This window comes from Balaenoptera physalus (assembly GCF_965194825.1).
Source record: "Balaenoptera physalus genome assembly, chromosome: 9".
Taxonomy (NCBI): domain Eukaryota; kingdom Metazoa; phylum Chordata; class Mammalia; order Artiodactyla; family Balaenopteridae; genus Balaenoptera; species Balaenoptera physalus.
Genome location: NC_138888.1, coordinates 8619332 through 8630760, shown reverse-complemented (window position 1 = coordinate 8630760; position 11429 = coordinate 8619332).

The window sequence follows — 11429 nt, the reverse complement described above, 5'->3', positions numbered from 1 at the left end:
GAGAGGTAAGGGAGGAGCCAGGATATAGAGGAGTTTTTGCAAGAAAGACCAGGTATTCAGAACATCAAAAGATTACTGTTAATTAAAGAAAACGTGCTTTTCTATATATGGGAAGATGCAGGAGTCTGGGCTCATTGAAATCCTTCCTTTGATATGTACCTTAGGACCAGTATCCTGCTTTTCCCCAGCCTGAGTCCCTTCAGGTAGCACAGCTGGGGGCAGCTGCAGTGGCTACTGGCTTGATGGCCACAACATCCTTTGTATAATGATACGTCAGGCAAAATTCTTTCATCCACAGAGGCAAGGATATTAAATAAGATGACATTTTTAAAGCCTGGGCATTTGATGATAGGGACTTGGACCAGTAGACTGTAGTTTAAATTTTGCCTAATTTCTAACTCTTTGATTTCTAAGAATGGCCGGAAAATTTGAAAAATTACCATCTCTGCTAGGGGGTTGCATAGTCAGATACCAACGTTCACAAATTAGATCTGAAACATGACTCAAACAATTTGTTTAAAAAATGATGTAACAAGAGGAACTGCTCACATGCAAATGAACACCTGTGAAAATTCTTAGGCAAGAACTGCTACGTTTAGCAACATCAGTTTAGCAATTTGAGAGAAGGAATCTCTTTTGGGGCCAAATGCCCAGTTTTACAGATTGCTTTGCTGCTTGGCTCTGCTGGAATGTTTGTTGAACAAACAATTCCTGTCTTTAAAGGAGTTATTGAACTTTATAATTAATAATCCTGGAAGGAATAAATTTAGATCGTGTGCATCTCAGTGTGTTCTGAGGCCTGCAGACGTTTGCTGTACCTTTCAGGATTTAGACATATAAACCTCGCTGTATAAAACTTTTCTTAGCAACTAAGTGCATGCAATTCAAGTGTTGTGTTACCTACAAGTCTGCCAGAAACCAAGCTACACTTTTTCTTATTTCCAATACAGTGAAAACCCCATCACTTTTTGCTACAGATTCACAGATAAAAATAATTGGGGTCACGAATGAAATGCCCAGATGACTTCCCTGTCACTCTACAGAGAGGGCCCCCACTTGACATGTTTCTGGTTCCTTAAGACTTTAAAATATTAGTCTTTTTTTTTTCTTTTTTTCATACTTTCCTAAAACTAAAAAAAGAAACAGAAAACATGGAAAGAAAAAGATAGAAGATATATACCAAGAAAATATTAACCAAAATAAAGCTGATATTGACACTATTAATATTATACAAAATAACATCAAGAAAAAGCAGCATTAAGGATATTATAAAATGATTAAAGATTCAATTCATCAAGAAGGTATAACAATTCTGAACTTGTATTCTTTTTTTAAAAATTAAAAAAATTTTTTTTGATTACCAAAGCAAAGGCATTGATAAGGCAAATACAATCTGCAATAATAAATACATCTGCAATAGATGCTAAATATCATTAAATTATTATATAATTTAGACAGTAAACATGGTCTATTTTTGCTTCTCTCCAATAGAATACATTTGATCACTTTTTTTTTTTATACAGCAGGTTCTTATTAGTCATCCATTTTATACACATCAGTGTATACATGTCAATCCCAATCGCCCAATTCATCACACCCCTCCCCCACCCCCCCGCCGCTTCCCCCCTTGGTGTCCATACGTTTGTTCTCTACATCTGTGTCTCAATTTCTGCCCTGCAAACCAGTTCATCTGTACCCTTTTTCTAGGTTCCACATATATGCGTTAATATACGATATTTGTTTTTCTCTTTCTGACTTACTTCACTCTGTATGACAGTCTCTAGATCCATCCACGTCTACAAATGACCCAATTTCGTTCCTTTTTATGGCTGAGTAATATTCCATTGTATATATGTACCACACCTTCTTTATCCATTCATCTGTCGATGGGCATTTAGGTTGCTTCCATGACCTGGCTATTGTAAATAGCGCAGCAGTGAACGTTGGGGTGCAGGTGTCTTTTTGAATTGTGGTCTTCTCTGGGTATATGCCCAGTAGTGGGATTGCTGGGTCATATGGTAATTCTATTTTTAGTTTTTTAAGGAACCTCCATACTGTTCTCCATAGTGGCTGTATCAGTTTACATTCCCACCAACAGTACAAGAGGGTTCCCTTTTCTCCACACCCTCTCCAGCATTTGTTGTTTGTAGATTTTCTGATGATGCCCATTCTAACTGGTGTGTGGTGATACCTCATTGTAGTTTTGATTTGCATTTCTCTAATAATTAGTGATGTTGAGCCTCTTTTCATGTGCTTCTTGGCCATCTGTATGTCTTCTTTGGAGAAATGTCTATTTAGGTCTTCTGCCCATTTTTCGATTGGGTTGTTTGTTTTTTTAATATCGAGCTGCATGAGCTGTTTATATATTTTGGAGATTAATCCTTTGTCCGTTGATTTGTTTGCAAATATTTTCTCCCATTCTGAGGGTTGTCTTTTCGTTTTGTTTATGGTTTCCTTTGCTGTGCAAAAGCTTTTAAGTTTCATTAGGTCCCATTTGTTTATTTTTGTTTTTATTTCCATTACTCTAGGAGGTGGATCAAAAAAGATCTTGCTGTGATTTATGTCAAAGAGTGTTCTTCCTATGTTTTCCTCTAAGAGTTTTATAGTGTCTGGCCTTACATTTAGGTCTCTAATCCATTTTGAGTTTATTTTTGTGTATGGTGTTAGGGAGTGTTCTAATTTCATTCTTTTACATGTAGCTGTCCAGTTTTCCCAGCACCACTTATTGAAGACTGTCTTGTCTCCATTGTATATCCTTGCCTCCTTTGTCATAGATTAGTTGACCATAGGTGCGTGGGTTTACCTCTGGACTTTGTATCTTGTTTCATTGATCTATGTTTCTGTTTTTGTGCCAGTACCATATTGTCTTGATTACTGTAGCTTTGTAGTATAGTCTGAAGTCAGGGAGTCTGATTCCTCCAGCTCCGTTTTTTTCCCTCAAGACTGCTTTTGCTTCGGGGTCTTTTGTGTCTCCAGACAAATTTTAAGATTTTTTTTTGTTCTAGGTCGTAAAAAATGCCATTGGTAATTTGATAGGGATTGCATTGAATCTGTAGATTGCTATGGGTCGTATAGTCATTTTCACAATGTTGATTCTTCCAATCCAAGAACATAGTATATCTCTCCATCTGTTGGTATCATCTTTAATTTCTTTCATCAGTGTCTTATAGTTTTCTGCATACAGGTCTTTTGTCTCCCTAGGTAGGTTTATTCCTAGGTATTTTATTCTTTTTGTTGCAGTTGTAAATGGGAGTGTTTCCTTAATTTCTCTTTCAGATTTTTCATAATTAGCATATAGGAATGCAAGAGATTTCTGTGCATTAATTTTGTATCCTGCAACTTTACCAAATTCATTGATTAGCTCTAGTACTTTTCTGATGGCATCTTTAGGATTCTCTATGTATAGTATCCTGTCATCTGCAAACAGTGACAGTTTTACTTCTTCTTTTCCAATTTGTATTCCTTTTATTTCTTTTTCTTCTCTGATTGCCGTGGCTAGGACTTCCAGAACTATGTTGAATAATAGTGGTGAGAGTGGACATCCTTGTCTTGCTCCTGATCTTAGAGGAAATGCTTTCAGTTTTTCACCATTGAGAATGATGTTTTCTGTGGGTTTGTCGTATATGGCCTTTATTATGTTGAGGTAGGTTCCCTCTATGCCCACTTTCTGGAGAGTTTTTATCATAAATGGGTGTTGAATTTTGTCAGAAGCTTCTTTTGCATCTATCGAGATGATCATATAGTTTTTATTCTTCAATTTGTTAATGTGGTGTATCACATTGATTGATTTGCATATATTGAAGAATCCTTGCATCCCTGGGATAAATCCCACTTGATCATGGTGTATGATACTTTAATGTGTTGCTGGATTCTGTTTGCTGGTATTTTGTTGAGGGTTTTTGCATCTATATTCATCAGTGATCTTGGTCTGTAATTTTCTTTGTTTGTGGTATCTTTGTCTGGTTTTGGTATCAGGGTGATGGTGGCCTCATAGAATGAGTTTGGGAGTGTTCCTTCCTCTGCAATTGTTTGGAAGAGCTTGAGAAGGATGGGTGTTAACTCTTCTCTAAAGGTTTGATAGAATTCACCTGTGAAGCCATCTGGTCCTGGACTTTTGTTTGTTGGAAGATTTTAAATCACAGCTTCAATTTCATTACTTGTGATTGGTCTGTTCATATTTTCTATTTCTTCCTGGTTCAGTCTTGGAAGGTTATACCTTTCTAAGAATTTGTCCATTTCTTCCAGGTTGTCCATTTTATTGGCATAGAGTTGCTTGTCGTAGTCTCTTAGGATGCTTTGTATTTCTGTGGTGTCTGTTGTAACTTCTCCTTTTTCATTTCTAATTTTATTGATTTGAGTCCTCTCCCTCTTTTTCTTGATGAGTCTGGCTAATGGTTTATCAATTTTGTTTATCTTCTCAAAGAACCAACTTTTAGTTTTATTGATCTTTGCTATTGTTTTCTTTGCTTCTATTTCAGTTATTTCTGCTCTGATCTTTATGATTTCTTTCCTTCTGCTAACCTTGGGTTTTGTTTGTTCTTCTTTCTCTAGTTCCTTTAGGTGTAAGGTTAGATTATTTATTTGAGATTTTTCTTGTTCTTGAGGTAGGCTTGTATAGCTATAGACTTCCCTCTTAGAACTGCTTTTGCTGTATCCCACAGGTTTTGGATTGTCGTGTTTTCATTGTCATTTGTCTCTAGGTATTTTTTGATTTCCTCAGTGATCCCTTGGTTATTTAGTAACGTATTGTTTAGCCTCCATGTGTTTGTGTTTTTTACGTTTTTTCCCCTGTAATTCATTTCTAATCTCATAGCGTTGTGGTCCGAAAAGATGCTTGATATGATTTCAATTTTCTTAAATTTACTGAGGCTTGATTTGTGACCCAAGGTGTGATCTATCCTGGAGAATGTTCCGTGCACACTTGAGAAGAAAGTGTAATCTGCCATTTTTGGATGGAATGTCCTATAAATATCTATTAAATCTATCTGGTCTATTGTGTATTTAAAGCTTCTGTTTCCTTATTTATTTTCATTTTGGATGACCTGTCCATTGGTGTAAGTGAGGTGTTAAAGTCCCCCACTATTATTGTGTTACTGTTGATTTCCTCTTTTACAGCTGTTAGCAGTTGCCTTATGTATTGAGGTGCTCCTATGTTGGGTGCATATATATTTATAATTGTTATATCTTCTTCTTGGATTGATCCCTTGATCATTATGTAGTGTCCTTCCTTGTGTCTTGTAACATTCTTTATTTTAAAGTCTATTTTATCTGCTATGAGTATTGCTACTCCAGCTTTCTTTTGATTTCCACTTGCATTCCCCCCCGCCCCCCACCCCGCCTTCTGGATTTTAAGTCATGTTATAAAGGTCTCTCCTACTCTGAGATTGTATATGAATTTTTCCTTATTTGTCCTAGAAATGTGATTCTTTCACTTCCCACATTTAAATCTTTGATCTATCTAGAATATATGCTGGCATATATTTGAGATATGGTTCCACCCTTTTTTCCCCAGATGGCCACTCATTTATAACCAATGCCATTTATTGAATTACCCTTAGAATCCCCACTGCTGTGAAATGCCACCTTCATACACTAAAGTCCTGTGTGCACTTGCCTCTATTCTTGGGCTCCCTGTTCTACTCTGTTGGTTTGCTGCCTATTCATGCTTCAGGACCAACCTGTTCATGGACTGAGTGTGGCTTAAAATCAGCAGGGCTCGTTTTCCCTCACTGCTCCTTTTTCCATGGTTCTCGTTCCTATTTGTTTACTGCTTTTAAAATATGACGTTCAGATTCAGTTTGTTTGGTTTCAGCAAGCAACAAAAACAACTCCCCCCCCCAAAATTAAAAAACCTCCTGTTGGTTCCTTTATTACCATCACCTTAAGTTCATAAATTAACATAGGAAAACTTGACATATTTTATGACTTTGAATCTTACTAAGAATATAGTAAATTCTTCCATGTTTATTCAACTCTACTTCATTATCCTGCAGGAACATTTAAAAATTTGTGTCAAATTGGTTTGGTTAAGTTTATTCCTAGATATTTAATCTATTTGTGGCTAATGTACGTGGAGTGTTTTCTTTCATTGTATTTTCTGACTCTTGTTAGTATGTATGGAGGCTTTTGATTTCTGTAATTAATTTTACACCATTCTAGCTCAGCTTGTTTTCTTATTATTTCTAGTAGGTTTTGTTCTTAGTTGATCCTCTTTAATTTTCCAAGTATCTAATCATATGATCTGCGAACAGTAATAGACTTACCTCTTCCCTTACAATATTTATTCCTCTGATTTCTTTCTCTTGTCTGGTTGCTTTAGAGAGTACGTCCAGAACACTTTTAGGTAAATGGAAATATTACCAACCTGACATTTTCCCAATTTCAGTGGGAGAGTCTAGTGTTTCCTCATTCAGACTTTTGGTTTGAGATTTACAACTTTAAAAAAAATCATATTCACTGATTTCTATTTCATTAAGCATTTTTAAAAAAATTTAGTAATGGAGGTTAAATTTTGAAGGCGACTTTTTGGTATCTATGGGGTTGATTATATTTTCCCTGTAACTTACTAAAATGATGACTTACATCAGTAAATTTCCTACACTGAATTACACTTGCATTCTTGTACTAACTCTACTTGGTTCAGACATTCCATCTGCTAATACTGGGTTGGCCAAAAGGTTCGTTCGGTTTTTTTGTACGATGGCTCCAGTAGTGCTTAGTTGTCTTTAATTTCATTAGAAACAATTTTGTTAGATTGTATCGTGACAGCTATCATATCAGGATGCATTTAAAAAAAAACTTATCAGAATTGGTGGATTTTTGTGTAGCTATTTTAATATTGAAGATGGAAGAAAAAAGCAACTTTTTCGGCATATTATGCTTTATTATTTCAAGAAAGGTAAAAGCGCAACTGAAACGCAAAAAAAAAAAAAGATTTGTGCAGTGCATGGCGAAGTGCTGTGACTGATCGAACATGTCAAAAGTGGTTTGCGAAGTTTCGTGCTGGAGATTTCTCACTGGACGATGCTCCACGGTTGGGTAGACCAGTTGAAGTTGATCACGATCAAATCGAGACATTAATTGAGAACAATCAACGTTATACCACGCAGGAGATAGCCGACAGACTCAAAATATACAAATCAAGAACTGAAAATCATTTGCACCAGCTTGGTTATGTTCATCACTTTGATGTTTGGGTTCCACATAAGTTAAGAGAAAAAAACCTTCTTGACCGTATTTCCACATCCGATTCTCTACTTAAATGTAAGGAAAACATTCCATTTTTAAAACCAATTGTGACAGGTGATGAAAAGTGGGTACTGTACAATAATGTGGAATGGAAGAGATTGTGGAACAAGCGAAATGAACCACCATCAACCACAGCAAAGGCCGGTCCTCATCCAAAGAAAGTGATGTTGTGTATACGGTGGGATTGGAAGGGAGTCCTCTATTATGAGCTCCTTCCGGAAAACCAAACGATTGATTCCAGCAAGTATTGCTCCCAATTAGACCAACTGAAAAGCAGCACTAGACGAAAAATGTCCGGAATTAGTCAGCAGAAAACACATAATTTTCCATCAGGATAACGCAAGACCGCATGTTTCTTTGATGACCAGGCAAAGACTCTTACAGCTTGGCTGGGAAGTTCTGATTCATCCACCGTATTCACCAGACACTGTACCTTCGGATTTCCATTTATTTTGGTCTTTACATAATTCTCTTAATGGAAAAGATTTCAATTCCCTTGAAGACTGTAAAAGGCACCTGGAACAGTTCTTTGCTCAAAAAGATTAAAAGTTTTGGGAAGATGGAATTATGAAGTTGCCTGAAAAATGGCAGAAGGTAGTGGAACATAAGGGTGAATATGTTGTTCTGTAAAGTTCTTGGTGAAAGTGAAAAATGTGTCTTTTATTTTTACTTAAAGACCAAAGGCACTTTTTGTCCAATCCAATATTTTATTTGGAATGTTTGCATCGATGTTCATAAGATCGATCTGTAATTTTCTCTGTTTCTTATACGAAGTACATCTGTTTAGCTTTTCTCTCTTTTCTGGAATTATGTTGGTAAATTATGTTTTCCTAGAAACTTGATCATTTCATTCATATTTGCATAGAGTTCAGCAAAGGAAGGCTTTGGTTCTTCAAATTTCCAGTCTTTGTCGTGATTTCCCATGATCATTTCTCATGTTGTGTAGGTTGGATTTCACCCTTTTCCTTGCGTAGGGTAGGCAGAAGTTTGTTTTCAGAGAGCTAGTTTGGTTTTATTTTTCAGTTCTAATCTTTTTCTGTTTTCCAAATGATTAATTTCAACTATATTTTTATTATTCCCTTTCTAACTTCATGAATGGTATGCTGAAGGCATTCATTTTAATTTTTGTTTATTAATATAATTTTTTAAGGACAAGAATTTTCATCTGAACACCACTTTAGCTATCTCTCAAGTTCTGAAAAGTAGTCTACACATATATATTTCATATTAGCTACTGCTATTATTATTACTTATGTAGAAAGCCACTGGAGAGTTAAGGAAAGAAATAAGTTTGGTTTCCTAGGATAGGGCTAGATTAAGGTGGGCCTTGAGTGGGAGGTGTTGGTTAGAGATTTTTAACTTGATAAAAATAGTATTAAGAAGCCACTGGGGAGCTTTGGAAAGTAACATGATATAAATGTTGTTTTGAAATGATGAACTCTCACATATTAGCATTACCTTATCTAGTACTGTCTTTTCCAAAGCAATTTTGGATAGGAAATGCCTTTTTCAACAAAGATGGAAAAAAGAAGTCTTATCTATCTCCTTCTCAAAGATGATATGGTCCAATCCCATAAACGAATACCTACCTAGAACTTCTCATGATTGTTTTGAATGTTGTACATTGGCTGAAATCTTTCATTACTGACTTTGGAATTTCATACAGAAAGCTCCTTTAAATTTGAAGCATATCCTAAAATTAATTGGACTATGGAGCAATCATTCACTTCTACTCTAGCACTTTATGTTACCACTCATTTGGAACTGACCTTTGCCTTCAGAGGTGTTTTATTTCTCTAGTAGGCTGTAAATTTCTCATATAAGTACAGTATCTTTTATATTGTAGGAGGTCAATTCATATTTGTTATTAAATTATTTTGCTTAAAACCACTCTTGTATAATTATAAAATTCTCACAATGTGCATATGAATAATTGAAATACTCCAAGATAACTGTCTGCTTTATCTTTATATTATCCCTAATCATATTCAACATTTTCAGTTGTCTTTCTATACGAAATAGATAACCTGCACTTTATCCTGCTTTCTATTATTAGAGCAACTAAACTAGTAAACTGGTATGTGTTATACCAGATCCACAATCTCTTTTATTTGATTTTTGTGTCAAGGGCTAATAGTTCCTACTCAATGTCCACTGTTCTCTTCTTTCTTACAGATTTTATCGGAGGAGGCAATGTGCCTACAAAAAACTGTATTTCCTAGACCCCTCTCCAGGTGAGAGTAACCATGTGACTAAATTCTGGCCACATGAATGTAGGTAGAAATTATTGAGCTAGAAAATTCCTGCCTAGAATTTGGAGGGCAAGCCTGGAGGAAGATCATGCTCACAGAAAGGATGGTGGACTAGAAAGCTAGAAAGTGTGAATGAGACTAGCTATGTGATTCGCAGGGGCAGCACAAAAGGAAAATGCCAGCAACAGAGCATCACCTCTGGCGCTGGGCCCTCGGAATCATGGGGCCCTATGTGACTGCATGGGTCACATGCTGGTGAAGCTGGCCCTGGGTGTGAAGGAACTGGGGCCTGAGGATGTTGTCGAGCTGCCATGTCAGCCCTGCACTGCCCGTCTGTTCTTCTTTTAATAGAGAGGGAGCACAGCCCCCTTCTTGTTTAAGCCTCTGTTATCGGGATTTGCTGTGAGGTGCCTTCCATAACTGACGCAGTGCTCTGACTATCTTCATTTTACAGATGGAGAAACTGATGCTCAGACACTTTGGTACCTGATCCATGGTAACCCATCTGGGGTGTGGACTCAGGCCCTGTGAATATGGGTCACATACTCTTTCTTGTGCCAACACATTGTCTTTCTTTTCCTACAGAGATATAATCATTCTGCGTTTCCTTTTTCCAGCAAGATACTGCATTCTGCAGGATTGCTGGTCTCACTATGTTCCCTCTGGGTAGCCTATAATAGGAGGAGGTTAGCTTCATCTCATTGGTGGTTCCTCATTCACATTTAATTGTACTCTGGAGTGGGCAAGATGCAGGGCCTCAGTCCACATTTAAAATATTGCCAAAAAGTGATTCACTCTTGTCTCTAGCATAATATTTATACTCTGATTCCTCAGTAATTCTCCCATTGCAGATAAAGCGTTAAGATCTTACATAATTCAGTTAAAAAAGAAACTCAAAATATGTGAGAGCCCATCTGATGTGGGTTTCCATCTACTTGACCCTTCAGGAGGAAAGCATGTACTGGCGGTCCTTTCGGTGATATCACAATCAGGAAACTTCAGCTAGAATTTATTCTTTTAATAGTGCATTAGGATAAACAGTGTTGATCGCCCTTTAGGTGTTCTCATGCATGGCTGTGGGAAGCACTGTGGCAATTAACTATTATCTGTTTTATTAGCATACAAGCCATGGCTGCCACTTCAATGCTCCAGGACCCCAGGGTAACATAGGTTATATTTGCTGGGTTTGAGCTCCAAGGTGACCGCGGGTTTGCTCAGCTCCAGGGCCAGCACCCAGCTTGGTTAACAGACACAGGTTCTGGACCAGGTCCCGAGTGGTGCTGGGGTGGAGGTCAGTGTATGATCGCAGGTAATCAGTGTACTATGTGGGATGCTGGCAATGGCATTCGGAAACCCACCTTCTCCCTCTTGGTAGGAGGAGAGAAAACCTCCTACCTTCCCCAAGAGGAAGAAATTCCAGTCTGTTCAGCCAGATTCCAGGAGATGAATGTTGGTTGTTCACCAACAGGCGCATGAACTGTATGTGCCTCCCTGCCTCTTCCCTTGGTTAGAGGGTCAGGATCCCTCCCAAGCTGGGCCAGGCAGGATAACGAATGGGTGCTGGGGAGGCCCTGGGGCTCGGAGGCTGGGGATCAGACCTGGATTTAGGTTGAAGTCTCCACTTAGGCCTTGGCTTCCAACCTGGTTTTACCATATACCTTGCATTGGAGTGTCAGGCCCATTTGTGACTATGTGGCCTTTAGGCGGTCCACGGAAGACAGAACTGTGGTGTTCTGGGGTCCTTGTCTACAGTATCATTTTAAAATATCACCCAAATCTCACTGCAAGCGTGGGCCCTCTGTCGACACCTTGATTTCAGTTCTAGGCTCTAGAACTGTGAGATTGAACATTTCTGTTGTTTAAGCTACTCGTCTGTGATACTTTGTTATGACAACCCGACTACCATGCTTGGGAACCAGATTGGGTTCT